The sequence below is a fragment of the Nicotiana sylvestris genome, chromosome 12 (genome assembly GCF_000393655.2).
Source record: "Nicotiana sylvestris chromosome 12, ASM39365v2, whole genome shotgun sequence".
NCBI classification, from domain to species: Eukaryota; Viridiplantae; Streptophyta; class Magnoliopsida; order Solanales; family Solanaceae; genus Nicotiana; species Nicotiana sylvestris.
The window spans coordinates 143,250,237-143,272,501 of NC_091068.1; the positions used below are offsets into that span (position 1 = coordinate 143,250,237).

Below are 22,265 nucleotides of genomic sequence, written 5' to 3' on the forward strand. Positions count from 1 at the left end.
AACGGACCCGGACTCGTGATTTGACGGTCCCGGAGGACCCGTAGTAAAATATGGGACTTGGGCATATGCGAGGAATTGAATGTCTAGGTCCCTAGCCCGAGAAATGAATTTTTGAAGAAAAATAGTTAAACTGAAAATATAATGGTTTTTAGAGTTTTTAATAATGCTTGATCTTGTTGGTATTGGACCCATATTTTGGTTCTGGAGCACGATACAGATTTAATATGGTATTTAAGTCATCTCAGTGAAATTTCATGAGAAACGAAGTTTATATGACGTGATTCGGTCCCTCGGTTAAGAAAATAGAAACTTTAAGTGTTCTTAAGAATTTCATTGATTTTGATGCTAAATCCGTAGTTGTAGGTGTTATTTTAGCATTTTAATCGTGCAAGAAACTCTGTATGATATTTTTAGACTTGTATGCATGTTTGTTTTGGAGCCCCGAGGACTCGGGTGAGTTTCGGATAGGCTACGGGATGTTTTAGACTTGAAATTTCTGGTGTTTTGGGCTTCTGCTGTCATCTAGTATATCCTTCTTCACTTTCGGGAAGGAACTCTCGCGAATGCGAAGAGTAAATTTGTCTGAGGGAGAACTCCTTCTTCGCGAACGTGAGGCACAGGTCGCAAACGCGGAGCACTGGGGGCATTACCCTTCGCGAACGCGACCTAGCTATCGCGAACGCGAAGGCCATTTTGACAGGGACCTGGGGGAGGGGAGAAAATACTCTACGCGAACGTGGCAAGCGGCTCGCGGACACGAAGGTCGGGGGGTATACCTTCGCGAACACGTGCAGTATCTCACGAACGCGAAGGCTCTTCTAGCTAATACTTCGCTAATGCGAAAGGCCTCCCACGAGCGCAAAGAAAGCATGTCTAGTGTTTTAAAAACAGAACCAAAGACAGTATTAGACCAAAATTTCATATTTTCTTCCATAGAACTCGACCTTGGGCGATTTTTAAAGTGGGTATTCAACACCAAATCATAGGTTCGTGCTCTAAGACTCATTCCCTTCAATTTCCATCAACACCCATTAGATTTCTAGGCCTAAATCTTGTTCTTTCATGGTAGAATTAGAAATTTTGGGAAAAGTTGGGGATATAGACCTCGATTTGGGATTGGATTCCGTAACTAATTGTATATCCGGGCTCGGGGGTGAATGGGTAATCGGGTTTTGGTCCGAACTTTGAGTTTTGATCAAGCGGGTCCGAGGTCGATTTTTGACTTTTTGGGAAGAATATTAGGAAATATATAATTTTTCATTAGAATTGGTATCTTTGGCAAATTGATGATAATAAGTTAATTATGAATAGATACGGGTGGATTGGAAGTGGAAACTAAAGGAAAAGCGGTATTTGAGGCTTGAGTTTGGCCGTGAAATCGAGATAAGTGTTGTGGCTAACCTTAGATTGAGGGATTAGGTGTTGTTGCCTTATTTGCTACTTGTTTAGTTGTTAAGTACGACGTATACGTATGGTGACGAGTATCTATACGTTTTTGTCGGGTCATAGCATGCGAGTGCATTTTATACTTGTGACCGTTGTGTTCCTTTACATGTATTGTTCTTACTTAAACTAGTTATTACTCATATTAAACAAGTCTTATTATGTTTTTTTTAAGTTTTGGATGTTGGTTGAGTATTGGCTCAAGTTGAGAGTTCTGTTGTGAAATTAAATGATGAAACGAAGTTGTTTGATTGTGATACCCTTGCCAGGTTGTTATTATATCTGTTGTTTCTTATGGTAAGGAAGAGTGATAAAGCACGAAGGGTGATGTTATGCATATTCCTATTATTCATATGGTGAGGAAGAGTGATAAAGTACGAAGGGTGATGTCGTGCACAATCCTATTATTCATATGGTGAGGAAGAGTGATAAAGCACGAAGGGTGATGACATGTACGTTTCTATTATTGAATGCATGATGAGGATTGAGAGTAAAAGCACGAAGGGTGATGCCGTGCATTTTTGTTTGATGTGTTTATTTGTTGTTATCGCTTCAAGTGTACTAGCTGTTTAGATTCCTTTACTGCTATGATTCTATGCGTTGGAACCCCCATAGCATGTTGCCCCTTCCCGTTCATTTCTGCTTAGTTTTTATTTGTTACTTGTTATTCTGTTAGTATATTATTTAACTGCACAGGTTTATATTGTTTGTCGTGTCCTAGCCTCGTCACTACTTCGCCGAGGTTAGACTTGGCACTTACCAGTACATGGGGTTGGTTGTACCGATACTGTACTCTGCACTTTCTGTGCAGATCCCGGTACTGGACCATACAGATCAGAGTTGAGGTTGTTGCCTTTAATCCACAGGAGAACCAGGGTAATTTACCGATGTTCGCAGACCCTGGAGTCCCCTTCCCTCTGTCTTAGTTCCTGTTTTCTTTCATTCCGAAAAATAGATGTATTTTTCCTTTAAACCAGTATTTGTAGAAATTTTTAGACGTTCGTGGATTGTGACACCAGATCATTGGGTTAGTCGTGTTTTAGAGTTTTGAACTATTATAAAATTTCCGCACTCCATATCTATTTAACTTTAAATTATCATTTATTACTGTTTTGGTTAATCATTAATGTGTTAAAACTGTATCTATTGGCTTGCCTGACATTCAAGAGTTAGGCACCATCACGATTTCGACGGTAGAAAATCCGGGTCGTGACAAAGAGATCAAATATGAGATCTCCGAAATTCCATGAAATTCTTGGAATATTCGTTAAGAGATCAAAGACATGTCAAATATGTCTTGCTAAAAGTCCTACGTTCGAGAAATACGCCTCTAAGGCCCTCGAATCACGTAGAATAAACCGGAGGGAAGAAACAAGGGATAAACATAATTGTAACCTGCACTGTTTATCAATAAGATCTTTTTTTCTTTATAGTTGTTTGTGATTGCAGTTTTATTTTTCTCTGCATAAATTTGTTGCAAACAAATTCGTACACCCAGTGGGACCAGTCCTTCCCTTCATCTCTTCCTCCTACAAATAAAAAACTTCAAGTTGCAAGATTATCTATTGTGATGGTTGAGTACTTCAAGTCTCGCCTTTAAGTTTCAGCAAGCCTACACCTCGATAAACCATCTTTTCTATCATATCCTTCAATTTTTCTTGTATATTTAGTTCCAAGATATAAATAATTAGAAGCAAGAATTTGTTGGAGGATCTTAGGAAGAGTAAACCACGTCTAATATGATAACAATACATTTATGTGAGATAAAAAACTATGTATTATAGTGAAGATTCATGATACTCTAAGTTATAGGTAATTGACTAGAGAAAAGAGTTGGATAATAGTGTAATTGCTAAATCATTGAAGACTTATGCTACCACTAATGATAGGTTGCACAGATTAAAGTAGGAGTTGAGAGGAAGTATATGGTAAAAAGTAATAATTGTTTGTTGTTGCTTGATTCCAAACTAACACCATTGTTATTGGAATATTCGAGATAATGTATAGATTTTAAAGTCTAAACCTTTAAATTACTCTGACGAATTTATCTTAGTAATTCTTTAACCTTTGGTTTTATAGGCATATCACAATTTCTTAGTAGAGTATGTGAACAATGATGAGCTGAAAGAATTATTATATTCTTATTTCTTCCATCACTTTCTGATGTTCTTTTGGGTTAAGTTTTGTTAACTTGCTAAATGTATTTATATAACTTCTGTTGCAAAATATTTGAGGTGATAAGATTGCTTAATTAGTAGAAATCTAGCCTTCTATATACTGAAAGTAGAGTGAATTGTGATTCTATTAACTACTAGTTAGTACAGACTAAAAGGAATTAATGAAGTAGTATCTGCCTTTCAGATTGGATATGAATTGTCAGTTGAGGCAGACGCACTCAAGAGAGAGTCTGAAACACAAATAATGATTTTTGGGACTTAAAATACGTTTATATATTTTTTAAAATAATTACTTTTGTACCTAAAACACAGTCTTAAAATACGTTTTACTTTAATAAAAATTTAATTGTTAAAAGTAAAGAGTAGTATGCGTAGAGTAAAACGCAATATTATATTACGTCTTACACCTTCAGAAATCTGACGTACTTGCCAGGTGATTATTGTTAGTGGGGTCTGTGCACATTTAATATTTTGAGTCCAAAACCACTGCCCACGTGAATTTCCCTGCTTTTTGAAATGGCAATTTCCTAACCATGTGGGTCCCCCAACAGTTCCAATTGTTTGGAAGGCAAACCTTTCTTAAACATCTTAATCCCAATATTCTCCATCTACACCTTTCGGTTTATGATTTTAGACACTAAAATTTCGTATATTAATCCAAAAATGAGAATCATATATTTTTATGGCGCAATTCATGCAAACAATTTCGAAAGTGATCCTGTTATTCATTGATTGTATTTGGATTTATTAAAAGTAATTTCATCAAACTAAGTTAACTTACTGTTTTACTAAAGATTAACATCAATCAGATCACACAAGAATACAAACAAAAGTTGACCAGGAAATTGCCCTAGTTTACTTAAATTAAGAATAAAAATTTCTTGCTAAACAAAAAATTTTCTTTGTATAAACTGCTAAAAAAAGTATCCGTTTTTTTTTGGTTGTTAAATTGATATAATATATAGAAGCAAAATTAATTACAAGCTAGTGGAGCATTACTGTGCGTACCCAACATAAAAATGCAAACCTTTTATTCCTATTCAATTCTATTCCTATGTTCCGAGAATCCAAATTCGTTTCTATGTTCCTTGAAAAGCTTTTCATATTGCCTTCGTTTTTTGTTTTTTGAATTCCAAACCTATTTCTCTCGTCAAATGGATCACCTTGTTAACTTTTAAAATTTAAAGTTATTATTCATTCCAATTTAAGGTGAATTTTGTTGGAGTAAAGAAAATAACAGTATACGAACCTAATATAGTGGAGATAATACAAAATATTTACTATAGTAAAGAAAATTACTTTTTTCTTAATAATAGATTACTATCAAAAATACAACATCATACAAACCTAATATTGTAGAAGTAATACAAGAAATTCATTTCCAAAGAAGCAAATATTTTTTTTCCAACAATTTGTAATAAAAGTAAAATGAATTAGGCACACACAGTGATATCAAGATTAAATTTTGAAATTAACAATAAGCAAGCAAAGTTCAACAGTTTAAATACAAGTATTATCAGGCTACATAATTATACCTTACACAATTTAATGTAATATTGTTGGAGGTATTAGCTATTTTACAATGATATTAAAGATAGATTCTCTAATAAAGTAGAAGAAGATCATATACATTATGCTAATATTATAAAAAGGCACATAATATATTTAAGGGCTAATATTAATCGAGTTGGTAGAAAAGTAACTTTTTTTTAAAACTGTAGAAACGCGTTTTGAGTCGAGAAAGTTGCCATTTAGGATTCGGACTCACGATTTTACTAAATCTAGTATCCCAAACTTACCAACTCAAGTAATTAGGATTTTCAAAGCACATAATATATTTAAGGGCGAAATACTTCTTATTAAGATTCTTTTATTTTCACACTCGAATTTAAAACTTCTTACTAAATGAGGAGGGATTTCATACATCCACCACCCGTAATAACACTTGGACAATTAGAAGAGTAACGACTCGTTTATTATCCGGGATAAGGAATAATTAATTTTGATATTACATTTGAGATGAGTTTACCCCATACTTGATTAAGATAAAATCACGATATAACTATTCCTGAGATTAGGTATCCCAACCTCTCAAAATTTAATATTATTTTTACGGAAGATTAGAATAATATACGAAATAATTAATTTCGGAATAATTAATATAACTTGTTTTTCAACTAAAGGATGCCAAAGCAATTTTATCTTGATGGTAATAGGGACCTATTCTATTAAGCCAGCAACTGACATTGCCAACTCTTGCCAGACATTATTTTTTATGTATTATTATATAATAGCCTGCCTCTGTTTGTACCTTGAGTGGAGAGCTTAGTTACAATATAATTCAATCTTTATATTGATTGATTTAGCGTAAAAAGGTCTGTCTTTTCCGATTTAATTTCTAACACATGGGCGTGTGGCAGTGGTTTTGGACTCAAAATGTTAAATGTATACAGACCCCACTAACAATAATCACTTGGCAAGTACGTCAGATTTATCAAGGTGTTTACTAAAATTTACTAAAACACAGTATTATACTGTGCTTTATTTTAACGATTAAATTTCCGTTAAAGTAAAATACAGTATAATATTGCGTTTTAGATAGAAAAATATTTTTTTTTTTAAATTGTATAAACGTATTTTGAGTTCCAAAAGTCATTATTTAGGTTTCGGACTCCTCAAAGAGATTACTACAAGAAGAGCTGAGAGCTTCCACACTACCTGTGTCATTCTTGACAGTACTCACTATTATTATATCCTTCCACAAAGAATAACCACCTAACAGAATCTTGTTTGTGGAATATTTTTGTTATTGTTAGGGCACTTATGACTTGTGCTATTTATTTTTGTCTTTTGCCCAGAATAGGTCAACTTGAGAACTTTTATTCTGATCTTTCAGTATTGAATAGTTCATGATTGAGGCCAAGAAAGATATTTGAATTTCATATTTTTGAGTTCTTTTCGACCAAAAGATATTTAAATCTTTTTGATCACGATAGCTTGAGTGACCTTGCCCTAATTGACTTTCTCAAGACCAATTGGGTGTCAAAATTGTGCAAGCAAAATAGGCTCAAGTTGGGTATTACCATCTCTAGGTTTAACCCTTTAATTGGGGCTATCAATCTCTTGAATACACCCCAATTCCTTGTTGGATTGATTTTTCGAGTCTCAAGCTCTCTTTCTCAAGAAGAGTCCAAGTCCAAAAATGCAGAAATTAGTGTTTGCAACCACTAATTCAACATGGAAAATACAAATCAGTCCAAATATTAACCACTCATAAACATCTAAGCCTTAAAACAAAAGACCATCAATTACCTACACTAGGGTTGAGCTACAACCCTAGCTAATGGGTCAAGCTACTCACAATAATGGAAGAAATCAGATATTTAGATGAAGAATAACCCATAAAATATAATTACAAGCTAAGATTTGAAGATTCAATGTTAAACTAGCTACATATTACTCAAAATAGACTAAATCGTCGTTCACGTGCTCTGCTAAGATAAAGATACCCTAAAAATCTGAAAAAGAAATATTTATACAAGGCCGAATTTTTTGGACAAAACTACCCTTGACGGAGGTACCTCGGTCCGCAAGAAATGGACTGCGACCGCGGTGAGGCTTTTTGGCTTCAAGTTTTGGTCTCTGAATCTAGCCACCGCAGACTGCATAAAATGCACCGCGACTGCGGTGGCTTCATCGCAGAACGCATAGAATGGACCGTGGACCGCGATGTCTTGAAACTTCCAAAATTCCAGTTCTCTGAATCCCCTCTCCGCGGACCACAACAAATGGATTGCGGCCGCGATGAGGCTACTGCGGCCACGAAGAATCTACCGTGGGCCGCATTGCTTGAGCTTCCAAAATTGCATCTCTCTAATCTTTTCCACCATGGACCGCAACAAATGCACTGCGGGCGGTGGGTCTATTGTTGCTGCGGTGGATTTACTGTTGTAGCAGTGCTTTGACTTTTTCTTGGTACTTGAGCAGGTTTCACTCCTTTTTGAGCTGGTTTTGACTTTCTTGTCACTTTTTGACCAAACACTGCAAACAAGCACAACATGTAAGCTTTCGGGACTACTTGCATGCATTTTTAATCCAAAACTCAAGCACAAAGGAGCATAAAATATACTAGAATCCCTAGTTATCACCTTCATCCACCGTCATGTCCTCGCCACTAGAAGGAAGCGCCTTGGATAACGGGGTGGCGTCAAAAATCCCCTCACGTGACCGATGTGTTCTAGGAATGTCTATGGCAGAAGATGTATTAATGAAACAAAAAAAGAGCCAAGAACGGTGAATGGAAGAGAGGAAGCAAAGAAATCGGAAGAGAAAAGGCTGAAGATATGAGAAGGAATAACCAAAGAAGAAATAGCCAAGAGTTTTTGAAAAAACAAACCCTTCACCTATTTATAGGGTTGGGTAGAGCTAAAATCGAACCGGAAGGCTCCCAATGGAACCAAAACCGAAGCGACAAACGATCATTCTCTGTCTCGGGAGACTCGTAATGATGATGCACGTGGAAGTGATATCATTTCCCAATAGGACACACCACCTATGGTATCGTGAAGTGCACTACTCTTCCGTTGTTGGCCAAACCGTCACAATTCGCAAGCCAAATTTCTCCGCAGGTATAGGGATGTCCGCTTATCAAGGACGCACCGGGCCGCAACGTCGACAAGCAGAGGGACTAACTGTATAAGTCCAAATTTGGATGTACGACCACAACCACTACTGAGTACGGCAAGGAACGAGGTCCTTACGATGTAACGTCCCTTGGTCGTTATAAAGGGTGATGACCGATAGTGGTTAGCGAACATACGACGTCTGCAGTAGTGTAAGCATAGCTGGAAACAGTAGAAATATGCTTTTCGAATATTCTTTATGTTATACCTTTTTAGGGTTTAAAAGGGGATTGTCCCTTATAAATAAAGGGGGAACATTTTTTTTTGGGGGGGGGGATCAGAAAGTGAATAAAAAAAAGACAACTTTGCTTACTACAGTTCTGAGATCCATACATCATCTTTTATCTTGGCTAATCGCATCCATTACAATATTTTTCTACATTTGAAGTTATCATATTCACGCTTAATCATTTGGTTCCGTCATACTAGGAAGCATTATTCACCTTATTAATCTCGTGCATCATTTAATCTAGATTTTATTATACTTGGTTGAGATTTACCTTTTCATCTTCACTAATTAAAATAAGAAAAAGAGTGATGAGTAAACAGGAAATGCAATTCCTTCCCAGAAGTTAAGGACATGTAGTCTTGAAGTCCTAAAGTTAAATTCAAAAGTTAAGGACATGGTCTTGAACTTAGAGTTTCAAGTTCAAAAGTTAAGGAAATGTAGTCTTGAAGTCCTAAAGTTTAGTTCAATAGTTAAGGACACAAGTTTAAAGGTTAAAGACAGGTAGTCCTTAACTTCCAGTTACAAGTTCTAAAGTTAAGGACAAGCAGTCCTTAACTTACAGTTACAAGTTCAAAAGTTAAGGACAATAGGTCCTTAACTTTGATTTCCAAGTTCAAAAGTTAAGGACAGAGAGTCCTTAACTTATAGTTACACGTACAAAAGCTAAGGACAAGCAGTCCTTAACTTACAGTTACAAGTTCAAAAGTTAAGGACAATAGGTCCTTAACTTTGACTTACAAGTTCAAAAGTTAAGGACGCTTGATCTTGAAATTTGAGTTCCAAGTTCAAAAGTTAAGGACATGTAGCCTTGAAGTCCTGAACTTAGAGTTCCAAGTTCAAAAGTTAAGGACATGTAGTCCTGAACTTAGATTTACAAGTTCAAAAGTTAAGGACATGTAGTTCTGAAGTCCTGAACTTAGAGTTCCAAGTTCAAAAGTTAAGGACATGTAGTCCTGAAGTCCTGAAGTTAAGGACATGAGCAGAAGGGTATTTTCGTCCGGCAGTTAAAGTTTATTAAAGTAGTGGCTAAAGACTAAAGACATTTTAAACGGTGGCTTAAATATAAATATATGTGTTATTAGTGACCAACCGTGCACTTTCCCGTATACTTTTGAGTAAGGCCCAATACATTTATTTGGGTGGGCCAAAATACAAGAAATTAAATGATGTACTTGTATTTTTTCCTAAAGAAGAAAGTAGGACCTTGAGTCGCAGATCAATAAGCACAAAAATAGAAATTTGGAGTTGGCCAATTTTGGGAGATACGTGGAAATCATAAGATCACAGAAATCATGGACAAAGAGACCATTTCGTGAGCTAAACCGAAGTATTTGTTCCAATATTTTTGGCCGATATAATGAACTGATGTTGCAGCGAACATATACTATATAATAATTTAAAAAATTAGTTCCAAAGTAAATTTGGATGTTACAATGAAATAGTGTCCTATAAGATGATTGTTACATAGAAGTCTAATTGTATTGAGCTCCCCCAAAAAATAATTATTCACATTTCCTGTTTACATATAACTAATGAATATATTTTTCTTGTTAGTGTGAAAGAGTGTAAAGATGATTTGTAACAAGAGGATAGTTCAATCGGCGAAATAAGTTAAAATTCATATTGTGATGTGACCTATTTGAAATTTGGTATCCCTCCATTTTATTTTATATGAGGTATCCGCAAATATCAAAATTGCCTCCGATTTCCAATAATTAAATGAGATATGGTGAGAGTTTGAGATGTATCTTCATCTTTATCTTTATTAACGAGCTAAAAAGAAAAAAAATGTAACAAAAAGTTCGGCTATTACGCCATTTTTACCATCCCTAATTAATTCCCTTTAATAATGTGAGGAAAACAAAAAAAATGACAACATACTTAATTGTGTCGTGGAAATCTTAAATGCAACAAGCTTTAAAGATGCGTCAATTATTTAAAAAAGTGATATTTTGACATCTCTTTTTATTTAGCGAGGTGAGCCACATATGCAACTCTTGAACTACAAAGTATGAAGGCTTCCCGTTTTGAGTAGCGTGAAAAGGTAAGGTTGAAATTAATTAATTCTGACTATTTTAACATGTGATTTTGTTGGTGTGACGTATGAGCAATGCATGTGTCATGACCCAAAAATCCCTCCGAAGGAGTCGTGATGGCACTCAGTCTCTAAACTAGGTAAGCCTAACATAAATTGAAATAATGTTGATATTTACTAACTTTAAATTAAATTACTCTGAACAAATTACAATTTCCAAAACCGATGGTACAAGTCACAAACCTTTCTAAGAGTAGTTATACAAAATAAATACATCACAGCTCCGGACCAAAAAGGAACAAATGGAAATAAGTACAAATGAAGGTGACTCCGAGGCCTGCGAACGCTGTAGCAGGTTTACCTTGAGTCTCCAACGCAACGACCCGCGCAGCTACTACCGATCAAATACCTGGATCTGTACACAAAAATATACAGAAGTGTAGTATGATCACACCACGGCGATGCCCAGTAAGTATCAAGACTAACCTCGGTGGGGTATTGACGAGGAACAGTCCAGACACCTACTGGTCAAATGAATTGAATAGGATTTGATAATAAACTATCAATCTAAAAATGACATAGTAATATTAACAGCAGGGAAAGAGCGAACTACAATCATTAGAAACAATAAAGAGAAACACGGGTAGAAACGAAGATAACCAAATAAATTAACACCAACATAACTGGAACACAGACAAGTAAAGAAAAATGTACTCAAACAGGGAAGGCGATGCCAGCTCAATAACTCATATCGTTTCTGATGCAAAATTCCCAGCTATCTCAAAGATCGATGTGTCATATTATAACCTCAATTACCAAACTTTTAGCACACCCGGCACCTTGTGCCCACATATTTCTATCACAATTTACATAATAATGTTCTCATGTTACTCAGTTTATAGGGTCTATAACCAATGCAATTAAGGTGTTCAAGGAGTCTGATTTACATAACATAAGTGGAGTACAACTTCTAACCAATTAGGAACTCAACAAGAAAAGATGAAGTTATTTTTTTGAAATCATTTAAATAAAGAAAGTACCGTTTTCAATTAAAGTACAACATCGAATGAAATATTACCTTTAACAAGAAATTTAATATTTATCTTAGTAGAAATTCCATTTTTAAGTAAAATACAACCTCAGAAGGTTTAAGAAAATTTAATTGAGTAACCAAATGAATTGAAGATAAAACAATTATTGAAATTTGAAGTATTGAAAAATATGTAAATAAATACGACAGAGTATTGAAAACATGGTGGGGTTCCTTCACAAAGGATCACAACGGTAAAGGAATCTGAACAGTTAGAACATTTGAATTGGTAACAACAAATAAACATAGCAAACCGAAGGTGCGGGACACCAAAATCCAATTACTGACAAGGATAAGGAAAACAAACACAGAATTTCACTTTCATTTCATATCTCGTTGCAGGCGTGCAACCCGATCCCATTTCTCATGTCTCGTTGCAGGCGTGCAACCTGCTCCCATTTCATATATCTCGTTGCGGGCGTGCAACCCGTTCCCATTTCATATATCTTGTTGCAGGCGTGCAACCCGCTCCATTTCATATATCTCGTTGCAGGCGTGCAACCCGCTCCCATTTTGTATATCCCGTTGCATGCGTGCAACCCGATCCCATTTCATATATCTCGTTGCAGGCGTGCAACCCGCTCCTATTTCACATATCTTGTTGCAGGCGTGCAAACCGCTCCCATTTACAAATCATCATCAATCATAAAAGAATCCCGGTAAGGGAACAAAAGTATTGTGATGACCCAAAAGGTTATCACCTATTTTTAAAATAAATTCTGCATTCTGAGGCCTTAAAAACTTCTTTCTAATCACCTTGATTTGCGTGCACAGTCCGGGCGCGTAGTCGGAAAGCCATTATGTGAAAATCTGTGAAAAATGATGAATTTTGACTTTAAAATGAATTAATTTGACTTCGGCCAACATTTTGGGTAAATAGACTCGGACCTGTGATTTGACTGTCCGGAGGATCCATAGGAAAATATGGGACTTGGGCGTATGCCCGGAAACGAATTTCGAGGTCCCAAGCCGGAGAAATGAATTTTTAAAGAAAATTATTTTCTGAAATTGTTTATGAGTTTTGGAAATGAATTGTGATTAAAATTTGATGGTACCGGGCCCGTATCTTGGTTCTGGCACCCGGTACAAGCCTTATATGTGATTTAAAATAAGTCTGTGAAGTTTGGTAAGAAACGGACTTGAAACGACGTGAATCGGATCGTTTTTGAGAAAATGGGAAATTTGAAGTTCTTAAGGAAATTTCATGATTTTGATGCTAAATTCATAGGTGTTGATGTTATTTTAGTGATTTAAGTGCACGAGCGAGTCCGTATGATGTTTTTAGGTTGGTGTGCATGTTTGATTTGGAGCCCCGAGGGCTCAGGTGAGTTTTGGATAGGCCACGGGGTAAATTTTTGGACTTGAGGATTGCAGACTTTCAGCTGTGCATTGCAGGCTTGCAGGCTTCGCATTTGTGAAGTTTGGCTCGCAAATACGAGTTCGTAAATGTGAAGGCCTCGTCACAAATGCGATCAAAGGCCCAGGCCAGCTACCTCGCAATTGCGAGGAAATCTATCGCAAATGCGATGCCTCCCCTCCTAGCCAGTAGTCGCAAATGCGATCCCTTGTTCGCATTTCCCAACTCGAAAATGTGAGAACCCCCTTCGCAAATGCGAACCTAGCAGAGGTTGGGGTTCGCAATTGCGCACTTTTTTTCGCAATTCCCATACCTGCAACCTGCAATTTTTATACTTAGCCGAAAATCAACCATTTTTCACATCTTTTCAAAACACAAACTCCCTATGGCGATTTTTCAATAACAACCCTTCTTCCAAATAGATTGTAAGTCAATTTTAACTCGTTTTCTTCAATCATTAACATATTTTCACATGATTTCAACTCAAAATCAATGATTTTCATGAGAAAATTGAGTGTTTTGAATTGAACCTAGGTTTTTAAAAAATATGGGATTTGGACCTCGATTTGAGGTCCGATTTCAAAACAAATTATATATTTGGGTTCGTGGGGGAATAGGTAATCGGTTTTTGGTTCGAACCTCGGGTTTTGACCCTATGGGCCCGGGGGCTATTTTTGACTTTTTGGGTAAAACTTTAGAAAACTCATTTTTATGCATTGGGGTAGATTTATTCAGCGTTTGTTGATGTAATTAAGTAACTTGTGGCTAGATACGAGTGAATTGGTGGTGGAATCAAGGGGTAAAGCGATAATTGAGACGTGAATTGTGTTCGTGGCATCGAGGTAAGTGTTTGGTCTAACCTTAGCTTGAGGGATTTGGAGTTGTGTCCTATTTGCTACTTGTTTCTTGTGGAGTGTGACGTATAGACATGGTGACGAGTATCTATACGTTGGTGTCGAGCATGACCGTGAGTCTTAAATTGTGATTTATTGTGTTCTTGAATAATACTATGGATGCTTAAGTTGATGATTCTCTGTATTGAGCAAGGATTATGGTTATTCTCGTGGAAATTACTTATGACTGAGTATTGATGTTAGCTGAGGTAGATAGGTGTTGGAACAAGTTTGGTTATAGCTATTTCTCCCTTGCCGGGAAGTAGTTACTTATACTGTCGATTCCCTTGCCGGGATAGTGTAGTTCTTTATTGATCCCTTGTCGGGACTCTTGTTATGATTTTTGTTGATTGTATATGTGGATCCGGTTGCACTCCGCAACAATATTATATATGGAATGTGTTGCACGCCACAACAATATTATATGTGGATCGGGTTGCCCGCCGCAACAATATTATATGTGGATCGGGTTGCACGCCGCAACAATATTATATATTGATTGGGTTGCACGATGCAACAATATTATATGTGGATCGGCTTGCATGCTGCAACAATGATATATGTGGATCGGCTTGCACGCCGCAACAGTGATAAATGATATGGATCGGGTTGCACGCCGCAACAGTGTTGATATATATTGGGATCGGGTTGCGCACTGCAATAATTGTTGATACAAAGTATTTATAGATTGGACATAAGTTTCTTATTGTTTTGCCGTGAATTCTAAGCTGTCCTTATGTCGTTACTCTTGATTTACTGTTGATATTGATACACCCCTGTAGCATTTACCCCCTCCCATCTTTACTTGTTTATTTCTGTTTTATTTTCCGATGTATATTATATAACTATACAGGTTCATTTGGTAGTCTGGTCCTAGCTTCGTCACTACTTCACCAAGGTTAGGCTAGGCACTTACCAGCACATGAGGTCGGTTGTGCTGATACTACACTCTGCACTATGTGCAGATCCCGGAGCAACTCTTGGACCATAGCATTTGGGTGGTTTCTCTTAGTCCACGCGGAGATCCAAGGTAGACTTGCAGGCGTCTGCATGCCCTGACATCTCCTCTATCATTTATTTCCTTTTTCGTTTCTTTGATTCGGAAACAATGTATCTTTATTTTCAAACTTTGTATTTAGCACTTTTAGATCATTTGTGGTACTGTGACACTAGTTTTGGGTGATTAAGGCTTGAAGAGTTGTATTAGATTCATATTTCAGATATTTTACTACATTTCTTTCACTTAATGAAATTTCCGCTGTTTTTCATATTATTGCTTTATAAATGTTAAAAGGGTATAAAAATGAATAAAGGTAATCTGTTCAATAATTGGCTTGCCTAGCTCACATTAGTAGGCGCCATCACGACTCCTGAGGGCAGGAAATCCGGGTCGTGACAAGTTGTTATTAGAGCTCTAGGTTACATGGGTCTCACAGTTCAAAGACAAGCTTAGTAGAGTCTAAGGGATCGGTACGAAGACGTCTGTATTTATCTCCTAGAGGCTACAGAGTTAGGAAAAACTTCACATTTATTCCTTCTTGTTGTGTGGTTTGGTTTCTCAATGCTGATTGAATTTTTACTCTGTTCTTTTGCAGATGGCGAGAATACGCGCTTCCTCATCCACTGACCAGCAGCCCGAGCCCCCAGCAGCAACTCCCACGAGGGGTAGAAGGCGAGGTCGACGCCGTGCTAGAGGCTGAGGTAGGGGCAGAGCTCATCCCAGAGCAGCATCACCAGCGGCAGAGCCTCAGGTTGACTTTGATAATAAGGTTCCGGCCCCAGCAGTTCCGGTGGGCCCAACTCAGGTCCCAGAGGGGTTTATTGCTACCCCAGTACACCAAGATGCTCTGGTCTGTCTAGTGGGCCTTATGGAGAGTGTCACCCGGGCAGACTTGCTTTCTGTAGCACCAGCCGTCTCTCAGGCTGGAGGAGAAGCCCAGACTCCTGCTACTCGCACTCCGGAGTAGGTAGCTCCCTAGTTTCAGACTCCAGCAGCTCAGCCAGTTGGAGTAGTTCAGTCGGGTATGGTAGCTCATACCGGTGATGGAGCAGCTATGTCTACTGATGCTTTGTGGATATTGGACAGGTTCACCAAACTCTTCACTACTACCTTCAGCGGTGCATTTTCTGAGGATTCCCAGGATGATCTAGACATCTGTCATGAGGTTCTCAGGAACATGGGGATAGTTGAGACCAATGAGGTCGATTTTGCTACTTTTCGCCTGTCTGGATTCGCCAAGACTTGGTGGAGAGACTATTGTTTGGCTAGACCAGCTGGATCACCAGCCTTGACTTGGGAGAAGTTTACTCAGCTATTTCTAGAGAAGTTTCTCCCCATCATTCAGAGAAAGGCCTATCGCAGGCAGTTTGAGCGTCTCCAGTAGGGTTCTATGACTGTTACCTAGTAGGAGACCAGATTCATCGACTTGGATCGTCATGCTCTTATCATACTTCCCACAGAGAGAGAGAGAGGGTGAGGAGGTTCATTGATGGACTTATTCAGCCGATTCGACTTCAGATGGCCAGGGAGCTGGGAGTGAGATATCTTTCCAGGAGGCGGCCAATGTGGCCCGGAGAGTTGAGATGGTTCTATCGTAGGGAGGTGGTCATGGGCCGGACAAGAGGCCCCATCATTAAGGCAGATTCAGTGTTGCCTCGTCTGGAGGCAGGGATTCGTATGGTAGAGGCCATCCTCCTAAGCCCTTTCAGTCAGTACTTCAGGTTTCTCATGGTGCTTCGGGTGGCCGTGGTTCTCATATGTAGTATTCTGATCAGCAGCCCTATAGTGCACCACCAGCTCCTATCAGTGCACCGCCGCTCCAGAGTTTTTGGGGTGGTCATTTAGGTCGCCAGGGTCAGTTTTATTTTCCTCAGCCGCAACATTCAGCTGGATGTTTTGAGTGTGGTGAGTATGATCATATTCGGAGGGCTTGTCCGAGATTGGTGGGTACTTAATCGTAGCAGCAGGGCTCCCGTGTTATGGTTCAGGCACCAGGTGTTCCTCCGCCCACTCAGCCAGCTAGGGGTAGGGGTAGAGGTGTTAGAGGTGGAGGTTGAGGTGGAGCTTAGACCGCTAGAGGTGGAGGCCAGCCAGCTGCAGGCCGTCCCAGAGATGTAGTCCAAGGTAGTGGGGGCCAGCCCCGATGTTATGCTCTTCCAGCCAGGCCTGAGGTTGAGGCTTCTGATGTAGTTATCACAAGTACTATTCTAGTTTGTGGCAGAGATGCTTCAGTTTTATTTGATATAGGGTCTACATACTCCTATGTGTCATCTTATTTTGCACCGTATCTGGTCATGCCTAGTGATTCCTTGAGCGCCCTTGTATATGTGTCTACACCGGTGGGTGATTCTATTGTGGTAGATCGAGTCCATCGCTCTTGTATAGTTGTGATGGGGGGTCTTGAGACTCGTGTAAATATACTGCTTCTGGACGTGGTTGATTTCGATGTCATATTGGGGATGGACTGGTTATCACCTTATCACACTATCTTGGATTGTCATGTTAAGACTGTGACCTTAGCCTTGTCGGGTTTACCTCGTTTAGAGTGGAGAGGGACTTCTGGTCATTCTACCCATAGTGTTATCTCTTATGTGAAGGCTCGGTGTATGGTCAAGAAGGGGTGTTTGGCCTATTTGGCATATGTTCGTGTATCTAGTGTTGAGGTTCCTCTTATTGATTCTGTGTTGGTTGTTCGTGAGTTCCCTGAGGTATTTCCTTCAGACCTGCCGGGTATGCCACCCGACAGGGATATTGACTTTTGCATTAATTTGGCTTAGGGCACTCAGCCCATTTCTATCCCGTCGTATCGTATGGCCCCGCCTGAGTTGAAAGAGTTGAAGGAGCAGTTGCAAGACTTGCTCGAGAAGGGTTTCATTAGATTGAGTGTTTTGCCTTGGGGTGCGCCAGTGTTTTGATTACCGACAGTTAAACAAGGTTACAATCAAGAATAAGTATCTGTTGTCGAGGATTGATGATTTGTTTGATAAGCTTCAAGGTGCTAAGATATTTTCGAAGATTGACTTGAGATCTGGCTACCATCAATTGAGGATTAAGGCATCCGATGTCCCTAAGACAACTTTTCGCACTCGGTATGGGCATTATGAGTTCTTGGTGATGTCATTCGGGTTGACAAATGCCCCAACAACTTTTATGGATTTGATGAACCGAGTTTTCAGGCCTTATTTAGATTAATTCGTGATAGTCTTCATTGATGATATTTTGATCTATTCCCGCAGCCAGGAGAAGCACGAGCATCATCTTAGAGTGGTTCTTTATACCTTGAGGGATAGTCAATTGTATGCTAAGTTTTCGAAGTGTGAGTTCTGGTTGAGTTCAGTTGTGGGTCTTGTTATATAAACAAAGGATATTCAGGTTGGTCTGAAGAAGATTGAGGCAGTCAAGAACTGGCCTAGACCAGTATCAGCTACAGAGATTCGGAGTTTCTTGGGATTGGTAGGCTACTATCGTCGGTTCGTGGAGGGGTTTTCATCTACTGCAGCCCCGATGATCAGGTTGACCTAGAAGGGTGCCCAGTTCAGATGGTCGGATGAGTGTGAGGCGAACTTTCTGAAGCTCAAGGCAGCTCTGACTACGATACCGGTGTTGGTTTTACCCACAGGTTCAGGGCCTTATACGGTTTATTGTGATGCATCGCGTATTGGACTTGGTGCGGTATTGATGCAAGATGGCAAGGTCATTACCTATGCTTCATGGCAGTTAAAGATTCATGAGAAGAACTATCCGGTTCATGGTTTGGAGTTGGAAGCCATTGTTCATGCGTTGAAGATTTGGAGGCATTATTTGTATGGCATGGCATGTGAGGTATTCATGGATCACAAGAGTCTGCAGTATTTGTTCAAGCAGAAAGAGCTAAATTTGAGGTAGAGGAGGTGGTTGGAGCTATCAAAGGACTATGATATCACCATCTTATATCATCACGGAAAGGCCAATGTGGTGGCCGACGCTTGAGTAGGAAGTCAGCCAGTATGGGCAGTCTTGCTTATATTCCGGTCGGTGAGAGACCTCTTGCTGTAGATGTTCAAGCTTTGGCCAATCAGTTCGTGAGTTTGGATGTTTCTGAGCCCAATCGTCTGTTAGCTTGCACGGTCGCTCGTTCTTTTTTATTGGAGCGTATCCATGATCGGCAGTATGATGATCCCCATTTGTGTGTCCTTAGAGAGACGGTGCAACACAGAGGAGCCAAACAGGTTACTTTAGGTGATGATGGAGTTTCGAGATTGTAGGGTTGAATTTGCTTGCCTAATGTAGATGGCTCCGAGAGTTGATTTTAGAGGAGGCCCATAGTTCCGGGCACTCTATTCATCCGGGCGCTGCTAAGATGTATTAGGATTTGCGGCAGCATTATTGGTGGAGAAGAATGAAGAAGGATATCGTTGCATATGTGGCTTAGTGTTTGAACTGTCAGCAGGTTAAGTACGAGCATCAGAGGCCTGGTGGTTTGTTCCAGAAGATTGAGATTCCTGAGTGGAAGTGGGAGCGGATCACTATGAACTTCGTTGTTGGACTCCCAAAGACTCAAAGGATGTTTGATGCAGTGTGGGTTATTGTTGATAGGCTGACTAAGTCAGCAAATTTCATTCCTGTGGCAGTCTCCTATTCTTCCGAGAGGCTAGCTGAGATCTATATCCGGGAGATAGTTTGTCTTCATGGTGTGCCCGAGTCTATCATTTCGGATCGAGGTACGCAGTTTACCTCCCATTTCTGGAGAGCAATTCAGAGAGAGTTGGGCACACGGGTTGAGTTTAGCACAACGTTTCATCCTCAGAAGGACGGGCAGTCTGAGCGGACCATTCAGATTTTGGAGGATATGCTTCGAGCATGTGTCGTTGACTTTGGAGGCTCGTGGAATCAGTTTTTGCCTTTAGCAGAGTTTGCCTACAACAATAGCTACCAGTCGAGTATTCAGATGGCTCCTAATGAGGCTTTATATGGTAGGTAGTGTCAGTCTCTGGTTGGATGGTTTGAGCCGGGGGAGGCTCGGTTGTTGGGTACGGATCTGGTTCAAGATTCCTTGGACAAGGTCAGGATTATTCTAGATAGGCTTCGTACAGCTCAGTCCAGGCAAAAGAGTTATGCCGACCGCAAGGTTTGTGATTTGGCATTCATGGTCGGTGAGCAGGTATTGCTTCGAGTGTCGCCTATGAAAGGCGTGATGAGATTTGGGAAGAAGGGCAAGCTTAGCCCTAGGTTCATTGGCCCGTTTGAGATTCTTGATCGAGTGGGAGAGGTGGCTTATAGACTTGCATTGCCACCGAGCTTATCAGCCGTGCATCTGGTGTTTCATATGTCCATGCTTCGCAAATATCACGAAGATCCATCCCACATGTTAGATTTCAGCACTGTCCAGTTGGACAAGGACTTGTCTTACGAGGAGGAGCCGTTAGCTATTCTAGACCGGCAGGTTTGTTAGTTGAGATCGAAGAATTTTCCTTCTGTTTGTGTTCATTGGAGAGGTCAGCCTGCTGAGGCATCGACCTAGGAGTCCGAGTCCGATATGCGGAGCCATTGTCCCCATCTTTTCCCTGACTGAGGTACTTCCTTCTTCTGTCCGTTCGAGGAAGAACGATTGTTTTAGAGGTGGAGAATGTGATGACCTTTGGGTCATCGCCTGTTTTTAAAATGAATTCTACATTTTGAGGCCTTAAAAACCTCTTTCTGTCTTACCTCAATTTGCGTGTGCAGTCCGGGCACGTAGCCGGAAAGCCATTATGTTAAAATCTGTAAAAAATGATGAATTTAAATTTAAAATAAATTAATTTTACTTCGGTCAATATTTTGGGTAAACGGACCCGGACTCGTGATTTGACGGTCTCGTAGGGTCCATAGGAAAATATAGGACTTGGACATATACCTGGAATTGAATTCCGAGGTCCTAAGCCCGAGAAATAAATTTTTAAAGAAAATTATTTTCTGAAATTCTTTGTGAGTTTTGGAAATGAATTGTGATTAAACTTGATGGTTTCGGGCCCGTATTTTGGTTCTGGCGCCCGGTATATATCTTATATATGATTTAAGATAAGTCTGTGAAGTTTGGTAAGAAACGGACTTGAAATGACGTGAATCGTATCATTTTTGAGAAAATTAGAAATTTGTAGTTCTTAAGGAAATAACATGATTTTGATGCTAAAATCATAGTTGTTGATGTTATTTTAGTGATTTGAATGCACGAGCGAGTCCGTATGATGTTTTTAGGTTGGTATGCATGTTTGGTTTGGAGCCCCGAGGGCTCGGGTGAGTTTTGGATAGGCCACGGGGTAACTTTTTGGACTTGAGGATCGCAAACTTCAGCTGTGCATTGCAGGCCTGCAGGCTCGTAAATGCGAGTTCGCAAATGCGAAGGCCTCGTCGCAAATGTGATCAATGGCCCAGGCCATCTACCTTGCAATTGCGAGAAAATCTATCACAAATGTGATGCCTCCCCTCCTAGCTAGTAGTCGCAAATGTGAACCCTTGTTCGCATTTCCCAACTCACAAATGCGAGAACTCCCTTTGCTAATGCGAACCTATCAGAGGTCGAAGTTCGCAATTGCTAACCTTGTTCGCAATTCCCATACCTACAACCTGCAATTTTTATACTTAGCGGAAAATCAATCATTTTTCACATCTTTTCAAAACACAAACTCCTAGGGTGATTTTTCAAGAACAACTCTTTTTCCAAATTGATTGTAAGTCAATCTTAACTCGTTTTCTTCAATCATTAACATCTTTTCACATGATTTCAACTCAAAATTAATGATTTTCATGGGGGAAATTGGGTGTTTTCGGTAGAACCTAGGTTTTTCAAAAATTGGGAATTTGGACCTCGATTTGAGGTCCGATTTCAATATAAATTATATATTTGGGTTCATAGGGGAATGAGTAATCGGGTTTTGGTTCGAACCTTGGGGTTTGACCATGTGGTCCCGAGGGCGATTTTTGACTTTTTGGGTAAAACTATGGAAAACTCATTTTTATGCATTGGGGTTGATTCATTTAGCGTTTATTGATGTAATTAAGTAACTTGTGGCTAGATACGAGCGAATTGGTGGTGGAATCAAGGGGTAAAGCGATAATTGAGACGTGAATTGTGTTCGTGGCATCGAGGTAAGTGTTTGGTCTAACCTTAGCTTGAGGGATTAGGAGTTGTGTCCTATTTGATACTTGTTTCTTGTGGAGTACAACGTAAGGCATGGTGATGAGTATCTATACGTTGGTGTCGAGCATGACCGTGAGTCTTAGATTGTGATTTATTGTGTTCTTGAATAATACTACGGATGCTTAAGTTGATGATTCTCTGTATTGAGCAAGGATTATGGTTATTCTCGTGGAAATTACTTATGACTGAGTATTGGTGTTAGC

The 22,265-nt window shown here is 39.3% G+C and overlaps 1 long non-coding RNA gene across 1 annotated transcript; it reads right to left on the reverse strand.

Annotated features, from left to right (window-relative positions):
- Positions 1–6,986: 6,986 nt before the first annotated feature.
- On the reverse strand, positions 6,987–7,992 carry LOC138884309 (uncharacterized). Its single transcript, XR_011404476.1, has 2 exons — positions 7,769–7,992; positions 6,987–7,661 (listed from the first exon to the last, which is right to left on the reverse strand). It is a non-coding gene; the product is annotated as an uncharacterized lncRNA (long non-coding RNA).
- Positions 7,993–22,265: the final 14,273 nt, after the last annotated feature.